Genomic DNA, 14,241 nt, shown 5'->3' on the forward strand with positions numbered 1-14,241 from the left:
CAATCAGCAATGATGGCCAATTCCCTTCTCTTTTTGAATAGTGTCACTTGAACAAGTTCATTCGGTCTTCCTGGTGTGAAAAGCCAGAAACTCACTTACCATCTTACAAAACTACAATTTGATTCAGGCTTTGCTCTAAATACAACACAAAGTTACACTGATATACGGCACCTTTTACGTTGGGAGGATGTCCCAAAGCTGGTCAGGCAACCAAGCTGATGAGCGCAAATGTGATCAAAGAGGTACAACCTTGACACTTTAAATAAGCGAGACTTGCATGTACTTGGTCCTGATTGATTGCTTGTTTGCATTTAAGTGCAGAAATCTTTGGTATAAATAAGTCACCCGTCATTGCCCTGCGTTCATTATAGCAGAAGATTCGAGACTAAATCCAGAGCAGGCAGCAAATAATGCAAGATTAAAACTGGGACTTTGCAGGCCAGTTGGTGCAACTTTGTGACATCTTGCTCACAAAGACCCAGTCTCAAACCCACTGTACCCATCATTCGGTGATTGTCTCATTCAATAGGTACATTTCACTTGTTGCTCAATGTCTTTTCACCCTGTGTACCGATGTAGTTAAAATAACTTTATGACGTCTTTAGGGGTCGTTTGAATTTCATTTATAACAATATTGTGATGGCTGGATCAGTCTTGTTGTTAGTTTTCTGCCTTAAACCTGAGTCACTACCAAAACTTAGTCTCAGACGTGTTTGAATACGCTTGAAGCACAGGCAATAAACTCTGTGATCAGAGTTAAAGGCAGATCCTCTGCCACTCTCTATTCGCGGCTGCTATTCTTTCTGCTTCTGTCTGATCTGTCCAACCCACTAGACATAGCCTGAGCAGAGTCATTAAAAGTTTTGAAAGTGTTTCTAGCTACACAATTAATTGTAGGCAAATTTGTGCAAATTCCATTTTGCAGACATTGCTTCTCTTACTTTGTTCTGGAATTAAAGAGGAACAGTAATAACAATCCTTCCATTTGATATACAGCATCTTTCATGACAGGAGGACATCTCAAACAGCTTCACTGGACATACTGACAGGTCATTCGGTCCATTATGTCTTCGCTGGTGTTTCTCTCCACTTAATGCAATCTTATTTTTTTGTTTGCTTCTCCCATACTCTTTAAAGTCCCACCTATGAAAATTGATGGATTCTGGATTGGATTGACATTTAAATGGCAAGAAGAAGGAATTGGTAAGGTGCGTCCTCTAAAACAATCCGGTAAACATAGTTGACCTCAATTTTACTGGGCATTGAAACCCAAACAGGCCTTCCCTAGTACATATATTTAATATATTTAATAATAAGCATTGCACTTGATATAGCGCCTTATCACGTCTGCAAGACGTCTCAAAGTGCTTCGCAGAATCTGCTGTAAAGTGAATTGACTGTGTATTTTGTGGGCAAAATCGAAATCGATAAGAAAGTAACAAACAGTTAACATAGATAATGCTCTGTTGATCAGCACCTTCTTTTTTTAAAAAAATGAGATCTGGTTAGAACAGGATTGAGCGTTTCCAGCTAAGTACAGGTAATTAAATTGTTGTGCGAAACATGTGGAACTGTGGAAAATGTCACAGCAACTGGCCTGGGATGTATAGCGTAGGATAGAAAGATAATATTTCTTCTAGACTTTAGGATGAATAAACAGAACTGAAGAGGTGACACTTTGATGTTAACTCTCGGCAAAGAGATAGCTCTGCTGGTAACCCACTCCGGACCAAAGCAGCCTACAGTGTGACCTGCGTTGGAAAGTCGTATACATCAAGTCATCTGACAAGGGCTTAGCTCTGACTCGAAATATCCTCAGAACCGAGGTCTTGTGAGATGATACCTGTGTCTCCCAGTCACGGAGTTTCTAAATTGCCGCACACGTCATGACTGTAATCAGAAGAATCCTATCCCCTTGTCCGGGTTGTGATAGGGTCGTAAAAATTCTTGCAGCCAACAATGAGATTGGAGAATTATAAACAAGGGGCTGTGACCCAGGCTGGAACACTTTAACCCGTTAATAACTAACTGTGCTGGAGATTTTTTTCTCAACCAGGTCAAACCCAAACGTGCACAATCATCTGTGATTAAACTGTCAGGAAGGCGAAGCCAAGTGCGAAGAGGTCCTGGACTTCTTTATCTCCAGACCTGGCTGCCTCCTCCTCCTCCTCTTCCCCACCCACCACCATGTCATCGACCGCCTGCCAATGCCTCCTCCGCCACTCTCTCCTCCTACCACGGCCCACACCTTTGCCCCCATCTCTCCCTCCTCCCTTTCCTTCACCATAATCCTTGCATAATAATAATAAATGATCCTTGCATTTGATATAGCGCCTGATTGCGTCTTCGAGACGTCTCAAAGCGCTTCACGGAATATACTGTAAAGCGAATCGACTGTATGTTTTATTTTTAAAAGGAACTATTACCCCCGGAAAAGCAATCCGCCAATCGACTAACAACCAGGTTCCTACTTACTGCTGGTAAACAGAGGCGTGTGGAGTAAGGAAACTCGCCCGAGGTTTTGCCCTGCCGGGAATCGAACCCAGGTCTCTCGCTTGCAAGGTGAACGCTCTCACCACTGAGCTACAAGCCTCCATCTACATCAACCAGATGAAGCCAACCAACTGCTGCCTTGACCCTCTCCCCACCCAGCTTCTGGGCACTCAACCAGTCCCTCTCCTCAGGCTCCATCCCACTCCCCCTCAAAACCACTCACCTTCTTGAAAAACCTACCCTCGATCCCTCCAACCTGACAAACTTCAGAGCCTCTCAAACCTACCCTTTTGGAACTCGTTGCAAATCAACTTCACTCAAACCTCTCCCTCCATTCCCTACTGGAACCCTTCTAGTCCGATTTTTGCCCGGCCCACAGCACAGAGATAGCGCTCGTCAAAGTATCAAATGACATCCACACTCCAGGGCTCCCTCTGCCTCCTCATCCTCCTGGATCTCTCCGGCACATTCGACACAGTCGATCACGCCATCCTCCTCCACCATCTCTCCTCCCTCATCCACCTTAGTGGGACCGCACTCGGATGGTTCGAGTCCTGCTTAACTAACCGCCAACAATGCATCTCGGCAAATGGTTTCTCCTCCTGCCCGGAAACCTGCAGAGTACCCCAAGGCTCCATTCTTTGGGCCCCTTCTTTTCCTTATCTACACGCTCCCTCTCAGCAATGTCATCCACTGATATGGGGTCAACTTCCACATGTATGCGGATGACACCCAAATCTACTCCTCCTCCAGCTGTGACTCCCATGTCCTGTCAGCTTGTTTGACGGGCATCAAAGCCTGGATAAGCACAAGTTTCCTGCAGCTGAATGTCGGCAAGACGGAAGCGGTGCTCGTTGGCTCCCCGTCAACGTCTTCTCTCCTGCAGGTCTGAACTCCTCAACCTCCCCGGGCTCTCCCTCAGACTCTCCAAACCCACGCGCAACTTAGGCGTCAGGTTAATCCCCAGCTTTCCTTTCTACCCCACCCCGGTTCCCTGATCAGCACCGCTGTTTTCCAGCTCTATCACATTGCCCGCTTCCGACGGAAACTCACAACAAAAGCAGCCGAAAACCCTTGTACACGCCTTTGTCACTTCCCGGCTGGACCATTCCAATGCCCTCCTCGCTGGTCTCCCCAGCTCCACCGAACACAAAATTAAATTCCCACCCGCACCAAACTCTGTACCCTCATCGCACCAAACTCTGTACCCCCATCGCACCAAACTCTGTACCCCCATCACACCAAATTCTGTACCCCCATCGGCTTGCCAGGCTCCCCACCGGCTCCCGATGACTGAATGGATCGATGTCAAGATCCTCTCCAGCAAATCTATCCGATTTGCTTACCCGCCACTACCCCCTTGCCCGCTGCCTCCGTTCGGGCTGGCTTCGGCCTCCTGACCGCCCCTCCTCCTCTCCGCTCCACCATCGGTGGCCGTGCCTTCAGCCACTGCGCCCTGAAACTCTGGAACCCTCTCCCTCAATCCCTCCGCCTTGCCCCCTCCCTCCCCACTTTAAAATCCCGCCTAAAGACCTTCCTTTTTGATCGTGATTACAGACACCTCACCCCCTCCCGTATGATGGGCGCCTCATAAGCACAAGTTGTCGTGGACAAAGCTCGATCGTTCTGAAAGCTCACGAAAATGGGGTGAATCGTTCTCATTCAGAGTACGAACATTCTCCTGTTTAAGAAGAAACTTGAGAAATGCATGAGGGAGAGGGAAATATCGTGGTGCAGGAGAGATTAGGAGAGGTAGAGGCATGGTCTGGAATAAACCATATAGTATAGACGTCTAGAAGACGTGAAAAGCCCTACATCAAATGCAAGGATTATTATTATTGTGGTCAGGTCAAGTATAAACACTGGCCTGGGCGAGGCGGGCTGAGTGGCCTGATTCCGTGCTATCACCACGAGCAATTCTCTAAAATAGTTCTTTGCTACTTCCATTCGATCTGGATTTCTCCTCTTGCTATTTCTGGTTTTCCATTATTCTTTGTGCATTATCCTTTCGCTGAACAACACTTGAAAGTGCAACACACGCTTCTTTATTCAGTTAAAACCATGCAGTGAGCGGGGGGACACCGCCGCAAGGCAGCAAATGGCTTTAAGCTGTACGCTTGGGAGTCTTTTCGGAAAGAAGGACGGCAGTTGGTGGGTCCGAATCATTTCGTAAAGACACTCAGACCACAAGTGAAAACAACTGTTGCTTCGCAGCAGCGGAAACTGAACTTTGATTAAGTGCAGCAACCCCTCCTCTCCTCCCCATGTTACATAATCAATCTGTGGGACTGTGGTACGTCGAGGCTCATTTCTTGTTATTCCATTAAACATTCCTCTGCCTTTCAGACGGCCGTTGATGGAAAAGACAAAACAAAACGGGAGCCCTGAAGTGACATTGTTTATTATCGCCCACCGTTGAGGACCGCTCAGTGCTGCTTGCCTCCCATTTCCCTGACCGTGAAGTCCTCAGCGTCAGCTGTGTTGTCGGGATGCGCACAAAACTAATTCCCTGCGGACTGGCAACAACAACAACAACAACAAAATCACAACAACAACAACAAAATTACATTTGTAAAGCGCCTTTCGCGTCGGGAGGACGTCCCCAGGCGCTGGACAGATAGAGTTTCGGACCCGAGCTGGGGGGGCGGGGGGGGGGGGGGGCGCGGGGGGAAGCAGGGAGATCGAAAGCAACGGCGAAGAGGAGGGGCTTGAGATGGGTCTTGAAGGAGGCAAAGGAGGGGAGCGAGGCGGAGTGACTGCGGGATGGAGTTCCATATTGAATGTTTGCCTGCTCTCTTAGTTGGGGTTAATGGAAGCTTGGGATGGTGGTGGGAGATGGGGTGGGGGTTGCGGGAGGCAGAGGGGTGGTGGGGGGGGGGGTGTTGGAGGGTTAAAAGTTACAAAACTGAGGAACACATCCAAACATACAAAATGACTTCTCCCCTTTCGCACGACGAACATGGCCTGTTTGTAACAAAGTGTGAAACTGAAAGTGTAAATGCTTACTGCAGTACCGCTTTAAAATTCCAGCACCTCTCATGACCTACTTCAGCGCAGTTTGGAAACAGCCAGAAATCCAATCTTCTCCAGATACTGCACAACACATCCTGGTCATGCTGCACACTGCTGTTTGGTCGTTATTCTTTAAGTAACGTACTCCCCAAGTTGTCTCATCTGCCACCCGGCCATCTCAGGTCCTGGGGAGGAACACCCTTCACTCGTCTTTATCTCTTCCTTTGAAGTAGTTTGCTTGGTGTGAGTTGCCACTCCTTCCTACCAACTTGTTTTCTTTTCCTTAGCCCTTCCTCTTCACTGACGGCACATTGCTTTTATACCCAGAGACCAGTCAGAACCCACCCACCTTGGCGCGAGCCAGTTTTGGTAGATTGAATTGCAGTCTCTTCCAACCTTATCCCCCCCTCACACGCACACACACACGCACGCACACACACACACGCACGCACACGCACGTACACACACACACTCAACTCACTCACTCCCCAACCCTCTCGAATCACCTGACCCTCAGAAAAAGAAAAACTGCCAAAAATACATTTACACTGGACAGCCTGCAGTGAAACAGTTACATAAAACACGCTCGCTTAGTTTGACTTTTAAAATGGGAGGAAAAGAAGTTGGCAGAGAGCAGGCAGACAGGAACCCACTAACCCACTCTCATCCAAACCCAATTGCCTCGACAAGACAAAGGTTCGGGGGCCAAAAAGAAGCAAACGTGCACCAGCGTCCTCTCCTGTTAGCGGGGTTGGAACTTGAATCTTGCTTGCTATAAATATGGCCTAGGGTTCCTATATTGAAGCTGTAAGTCATTCCCCCACTCGGTCCTATTCCCTACCCTCCCCCCACCCCCCAAAAATAGCTTGGGTTTACCCCCGTTTCTGCATCCCCTGTTTGCCATCTGATAAAAACAGAGTCTCTATTTGCCAGATCTGGAGTATCTAATCTTTCCTCGGATGGAGGGGAGGGGAAGCAACACACTTTGGTTAGAAGGGTTAATATGATGAGTGCATATATATTATATATATAGCAACACATTGCCATCAAGCTCCAGCTTATAGCCAGGACATGAACCTCACTGAACAGCAACATTACCAATTGGAAGGTCAAACTGCTTATCTACACCTCAACCAGAATAGTCACCGAATCCCAGATATAAGAGTATGTTTTTTTTTTAGCGATTACCCTCAGCAGACATCAATCTAAGCCTTCCAGTTTACTTGTCAAATCTTTTGACAAGCATCAGCCTTCCTCGTGGTGTATGGATGTACACAACTTACCAGTCCTGGAGGTCCAAGTCCAATGTTGCTTGCAAAGCTTTCTGGATGCCAAAAGCTAAATCCAGATCTTATAGTAATAAATCCAGATCTTCACGTCAAATACGCATCCACTAACTCCAGGATGCTGACCGACAGTTTGTTTTATTTCTTTATACCTCACCTCACAGCTTAGAAGGGAGTTTCTCTCCTCTGGTGTCTTGGCCAACAATCCCCCAAATAAAACTGGTCGCTCACTCCACGGCCGTTTGTGGGACGCCGCTGTGCGCAACTGGCTGCCGCGTTTTGCCCACAAAATACACAGTCAATCCACTTGACAGCATATCCTGTGAAGCGCTTTGAGACGTCTCAATAATGTGATAAGGTGCCATATCAAATGCAAGGATTATTATTAGTAGTAGAATTATTAGACATGGATCTGACACACGGGCTGCAGGACACCTCCCCTTTGTATTCCTAGGAACAACGAGGGACAACTGTTTGGACATTCTGTTATATGTCGTAAAATGAACTTGTCTCGGGACTTTTCAAGCGATGAGAACGACTCGAGCTTCACTCCTTTTCAGTACGATCCTCAAGAATTGTTTCCAAGCAAAGATCAGGAATCCATCAAGACTCGAGAGGCCTAAAGTTCCGTCTGATTAAATTGTGAAGCCACATGTCCAAGGAATGAAACGGAACTGATCAGTTCGAGCCTCTTCAGTTCTTTCTAACATTCAAAAGGCAACTCTAAAAAAATTGGGCCGCACATTAGGTGCAGTTACACAGCAAGGAGTGAACACATATCGTAACTGTTTCAGATGATCCACATCTTCCACCAAACTTTGCGTTTCTGGAAACTCAGCAGTGCTATCATTACATCAAACAAATGTACAGCGACTGAGACATAATTCTACAGATTCTCAGTATGAATGTTAGTAGCTACACAACGCACTCGGCCACGAATATAACTTTGGGAAGCTATTATCTGAGTTCAGTCCCTCTTATTTCCAAGTGCATTGGCAGTATGGATTTCTATGTAGTTTGTAATGAAATTTCAGGCTGCTTTTTGGTGAACCCAAGACAAATTTGTCTCTGGATTCATGTGATTCTAACTGATGAAAATTAATTACTATGAGTTCTTTTACAAAATTAAACATCAATAATAATCCTTGCATTTGATACAGCTCCTTATCACGTCTTCGAGACATCTCAAAGCGCTTCACACAATATACGGTAAAGTGAATTGACTGTATATCTTGTGGGCAAAACCAGCAGCCAATTGCACACAGCAGCGTCCCACAAACAGTCGTGGATTGCATGACCAATTCATTATTATTTACTTTTTTGAAGGATTTATTATCCCTGGAAAAGTGATCCGCCAATTGACTAACAACCACGTTCTTACTTACTGCTCGGTAAACAGAAACATGTGGGATAAGGAAACTTGCCCAAGGTTTCGTCCTGCCGGGAATCGAACCCAGGTTTCTCGCTTGTGAGGCGAGTGCTCTAACCACTGAGCTACAGGATTCTGAATATCGACAACAATATTTTAAGTTAGTGGCGAAGCCAAAAACCTCAGAACAAGTGGAATTTTGTTTATCTCGTGGCTCATTTGATTGTTGCATAACGAAGAAAGTAAATCACTTTATCCACAAAACAATTACGGAGGGAGGGGGCGGGTGGGAAAACATATGCAATCGTGAACAGCATAGCTTGTCTTTTTCATCTCTGACCTTATCAACCCCCAATTCTCGTTGGGTTCCATTGGCCCCCCCCATCCCCCAACAAATCAAGTTGAAGATCCTCATTCGTACCTTTAAATCCCTCCATGGATTGGCCACACGCTGCCTCTGAGACCTCCTAGAACCAGCCCGGTTGCTCCCTCAGCGTGTATGGACTCCAACCCCCCAAAAACCTTTTCCCACCCAATCTGGCCCAACATTGTTGATTGAGCTTTCAGCAGCGGCAACAACAACAAATTACATTTGTGTAGCGTCTTTCACATCTGGAGGACGTCCCAAGGCTCTGAACAGTCAGAGAACCCCACCCATTTCAGCCATTCTGCCCCTGCTCTCTGGAACCCAAGCCGGGAGTCCCTCCAACTTACTCCCTTCCCCCTTTTGAGGCACGTCTCACCTCTTTGACTGCACTTTCGGTCATGTTTCCCCCTCCTCGCCCCCAACTCCATCTTGGGTGCCCTTCCAGCACCGTGAATGTGTTTGAGATGTCCTCCCGCCCCCTGAAAGAAGCCGTCCAAATGTAAATTGTATTGTAAATCTCTTTAAGCGGGTTAGGCTTGGAAAATCTAAACACAATTATCTGTGTTGGTAATATCCAAGCTGTAATGATATATCAAATAATAATTAAAGATAATCCTTGCAATTGATGTAGCGTCTTGTTAGGTCGATTAAATGTTTTTAAGTGTTCATAGGATTTTATTATAAAGTGTGGAGTCCTGTAGCTCAGTGGTTAGAGCACTCATCTCTCAAGCGAGAAGACCTGGATTTGATTCCCGGGCGGAGTGAAACGTTGGGAAAGTTTCCTTACTCCACACGCTTCTGTTTACTTAGCAGTAAGTAGGAACCCAGTTGATTGGGGGATCGCTTTTCCCGGGGGTAATAACTCCTCCAAAAAAATAATAATAAATTGGTCACTCAATCCATGACTGTTTGTGGGGACGCTGCTGTGCGCAATTGGCCGCCGCGTTTCGCCCACAAAATATACAGTCAATTCACTTTACAGTATATTCTGTGAAGTGCTTTGAGACGTCTCAAAGACGTGATAAGGCGCTGTATCAAATGCAAGGATTATTATTATTATTATTAGTGACTGTAGGCGAATCTGTGATGATAGGTCACATTTTTAATCCCATTATTTTTAAATATACAGACGTGAAAACAGCAGAACTACCATATTTAAGCTGCTGGCAAGTCCCTGTACATAATTAACTGGACAGTTTATATTGGAGCTTTAAGATTTGCAGCTGATGCACACTGTAATAAAACAAATTAATATTAGAGCGATAATGTTACCCAACTGGCACAAACACTTTATTTCTGCTTGTCCTGTCTTTTCCTTATTCTCTCTCTCGCTCTCTCTCCCACTTTATTTGACTACTTTCATTTGAGTCTAGATCAGAAACAAGAAATCAGTTTTTTTCTAACTCTTTTTACGGTTTTCAAAAAAAATAAAAGTTCTCCTTCCTATTGGCTCAACTTGAACTTCCCTGAGGTAAAGATGCACAGTTGTTCCATACCCAAGATAATGCGTAAACATTTGAAAACTAAACACAGGTTAAGTCAAGTGGTCATGAAAGAGACCTACTCCCAACTCTATTTCTCCCAACTCTGTGCACGCACCTCATCTACCAGCAATGCCATTTTCATTTATTAATAGGCTGTACCTTTTGTTAATACTTTTGGTGAATAAGGCATTGGCGTTCTTGAAGGAGAGATGCCAATACTGGGGAATGGGACATCATCCCATCAATTTTGCTCTGGGTTAGTATCAAGCAAGCTGGAGTTAGATATAGCACAAAACTCACTGTATTCTGCACCAGCAACATGTCTTCACCGCAGTCTCAGAAGCACATTCCTCGCTGCAACATTGTGAATAGAGTACTGTATTTCCATTTCTCACACCAGCCATACACATTCTCAGCAAACTGTAGGCAAGCTTGATCTGTGGAGCTGAGCGCGCGCGAGAGAGAGAGAAAGAGAGAGAGAGAGAGCGCGCGCAATCCATTCCGACAAACTATCTCTGGGATTTCCACGTGTAGGCGGGATGGGTGGGAATCCTCAGCTTGGTTCGGATGCTCTTAAGCAACGGCGATGGGTTTCCGTGCGTGTCAGACACCCGGCTGACCAAAAAGAAAAGAAAGCGTCTTGTAAACGAACAATGAGCAGAAAGTTTCAATTTTCTCAACGCAGCGCACAGTACATTGTGAAGTGTTGGGAGAATGTTTGCCACCTAGTGGTAGCATCAGTTGGCAAACGCAACCGGCATTTAACCTTTTGTTGAATCCTTACGAAATAATACATGACCATCCTTCAGCAATATTTCACAGTATTTCTAATCTGTTCATACTTATTGAAAATGCATGGGTTGCTACGGAGGAGGGGAGAAAGGACCTCTATCCACCGGCCATCACTGGCTGTGGCAAACAATATTTTCTGTTTCATACTTTCGCTGTCTTTCAGGCTGAGTGAAGTGTCTGTGTTTCTGAGTCGTTCTACTTTTTTTTTCTCTCTCACACACACTCTCTCTCTCTCTCTCTTTATCTCCCCCCCCCCCCCCCCCCCTATTAGGACAGACGATTGGGAGTATTTTAATAATACTATTTTTTCACCAACAAACAAGTCGGAATTAATGCCAGGAAAGGAAACGTGGAATTACAGAACCAGGACACTCCAGAAAAGGCTGATACACTGAGCTAAGCCGCAACCAGTCATTCTCTGAAACATTCCCTACCTCCATATCCAGTGCACACGAGCAGCATTTGCCATTTATTTTGGGTATAAATACCTGTTGTTCTGGAGCGTGTTAGTCTTTCAGGATGCTGCAGTGGGTGAGGTTGCTGTTAGCTTTTCGAAGCTAAAAATACTGCAGGGACCCAAGATATATCAAACTGCGTGAAACGCTGCAAACAGTACCGCACAGTAACAGAAACACATCTCTCTTGTTTCATATATTGCTTAAGTGGAGCAGTCAGAATCCATGGAAACAAAAATTCAATGTTTCTGGCCAAAAGATTCTGTGTCTCGCTTAAGGGGTGTGTGGGGGTGGGGGGGGGAGGGTTGCACTGGCTGGTCTGAATAAAAATTATAATATTTTATACAATGAGTGATCAATACTATTCAGGTTTAATAAATCCTGAGTATATGTGACAGGTAAATTACAAGCTATTTCAATACATTGTTGTTGTCATTTGCTTTATGACTGACTCGTGCAGTGCTTAGCAAAATTGTCGCAGATGTATTTGCATTAAATCGCATGAATCTGTGAATGAGGAGAATAGTCCTAATGGCTACTTATGTAGGAGAGATTTAGGAGGGCATTTTCGCAGCAGCTCAGATGCTGGTGAAGGATTGACCTAATAGGATTCTTAAAAATAATAATCCTTCCATTTGATAGCAAACACTTTTTCAATATCCACTTGTGAAGGACAACAGCTCTGACGATGGAGCTTTACCCAACAACTTTCCTCGAGAATACCAGCAATTGAGCCAATGAGAGGGGAATTCGAGGGGGTAAAGGCTGGTGTGGAGCATAAACATCTGCACAGATGAGGTGAGGCCATTATAACAATCTATGCAATCCCTCCTTGTTGGCCTTCCCAACTCTTCCCTCCACAAGCTGCAGATCATCCAGAACTCTTCAGCTTGCGTCCTCTCCCGCACCAGGCTCTGTGACCCTATCACCCCCACCCTCGCCTGGCTCCCCATTCCCCAGAGGATAGAGTTCAAAATCCTCGTCCTCTCCGTCAAGGCCCTCCATGGCCTTGCTCCTTCCTACCTCTGCGACCTTCTGACTCCATGTCAACCTGTCCACTCCCTCTCCACGGCAGACTCCAGCTGCTCCACTTCACTTCACCCTGCCCGGTTCGCCCCACCGTCGGCGGTTGGGGCTTCAGCCTCTCTGCCCCCCACCCTCTGGAACTCCATCCCACATTCCCTTCGTCTCGTTCACTCTCTTGCCTCCTTCAAGGCGAGTCTCAAGACCCTCCTCTTCGACCACACCTTCGGCCACCCTTCTACCCCCCCCCACTCTAGTGAGTGGTCTGAACTTCCAGGTCCCGCCGATGAGCCAGCAGTGCCCTGGAATACTGTGGACTCACCTGACTCAGGTACCAGAATACAGAGACCACCTCAGAGGGCTCGCTCGATTTCCGACATTGCCAAACATGTCATCCTGGAGCCAGTTCAGTTCCAAGGAGACCATACTTATCCCCCCCCCCCAACCCCCTTCCAGGAGGAATGGTCACCGACCCATTCCACGTCCATGGTTGGGTTTTTAGCCTATCTACCCCGACTCTCTGGAACTCCATCCCAGAGCCCCTCCAACTCCTTCCCTTCCTCCCTTACCTCTTCTAAGGTTCGTCTCAAGACTTCTCTGTTCACTTGTACTTTCGGTCATCTTTCCCCGTCCCACCACCTTGGCTCCCACCGCCCGCTCGGGTTGTCAAGCGAGGAAAGGTGGTGCATAAATATCAATTGGTATTGCATTGTACAAAAATATTATAGTTTGCTGTTGGTAACATCCAAAATAATTTCCCCCAACGTCTCCTGCCATATCTATTCTGGCCACCGGGAAGCACTGCGGCGAATTAGATTGGATTCTATTGCAATAATGGTTCGAAACGTATCGACGGCGGTACAATAGGAATATAGGAAAGCATGGAACAGGTAAAGGCCATTCGACTGAACAAGCCCACTCCTGCTGGAGAACCACACCGAATATGGGCTTCTCCATTTCTTGGGTCAAGGCTCCGCGATTGTAAAGTCAATAAACAAACAAACATTCCAGAATTCATCGGTGAACCTTGATCTCTTTCCCTTCACAAGCAGCACAGTGGCACAGCACGTGTTGTGTCCTACGTTTCATTCGTCCATCTTTCTGACGTAAAGGACGCTATACAAGTGTCATTTGTTGTTGCTGTTGTTGTTTATTTCCCTGCAAACTAATCGCGGTGGATTCCAATCGCTGGATACATGAATGAGTGCCAAGGGGTCCAGAATGTGTATAGTTAGAGCGGGTCACTTTAGTAACCAAGCTATGGGCAACGACTAGACACGCTAGAGATCTTCCATCTTGATACAGGATGACTCGGAGGGGATCTCATGATGACATACAACATTTTAAATGGGATTGAAAAAGTAAACCCAGATTATTACGTGAGGATGTATTGTGACAGTAGATCAAGAGGATCAAGAGGTTTAGAGTTGTAAAGGGCAATTTTGCAACATGTAACAGGACGTTTCTTTACATAAAAGGTAATCAATGACTGGAACAGGTTGCTAGGAAAGGTGGTAGAGGCCAGAAACTGGACCCATTGACAAAGCAGATTGATGCAGTGATGGGGGGATGGGGATGAGGCGGGAGGGTGTGTGTGTCGGAAGGATGTGATCAGATGGGCCAAAGAGCCTGCTGGCAATGATAAGCTATGTGCTTTTTGCTGGTTAGACTCCAGCAGTAGCCAAGCGCACACTCTGGGGTCCCCAATCCTTGGCTCTTGCCAACCTGCGCCTAATACTTTTTTGAATGAGGTAAGTGGGATGTGTCTCTTCAGGGAGAGAGATCTACGCATTCCATTCCAACAATCTACCTCTGAGATTTCCAATGTATAAATGAGATGCATGGAATTCGCAGCTTGGTTTGGATACTCTTAAGCAATGGTGATGGGTTTCCACGTGTGCCAGACACCCGACTGAAGTTCTTCATCCAGACCAATCGGAAGTTGGGCTCAGAGGGATGT

Source organism: Callorhinchus milii, unplaced genomic scaffold (genome assembly GCF_018977255.1).
Source record: "Callorhinchus milii isolate IMCB2004 unplaced genomic scaffold, IMCB_Cmil_1.0 Scaffold1, whole genome shotgun sequence".
Taxonomy (NCBI): Eukaryota; Metazoa; Chordata; class Chondrichthyes; order Chimaeriformes; family Callorhinchidae; genus Callorhinchus; species Callorhinchus milii.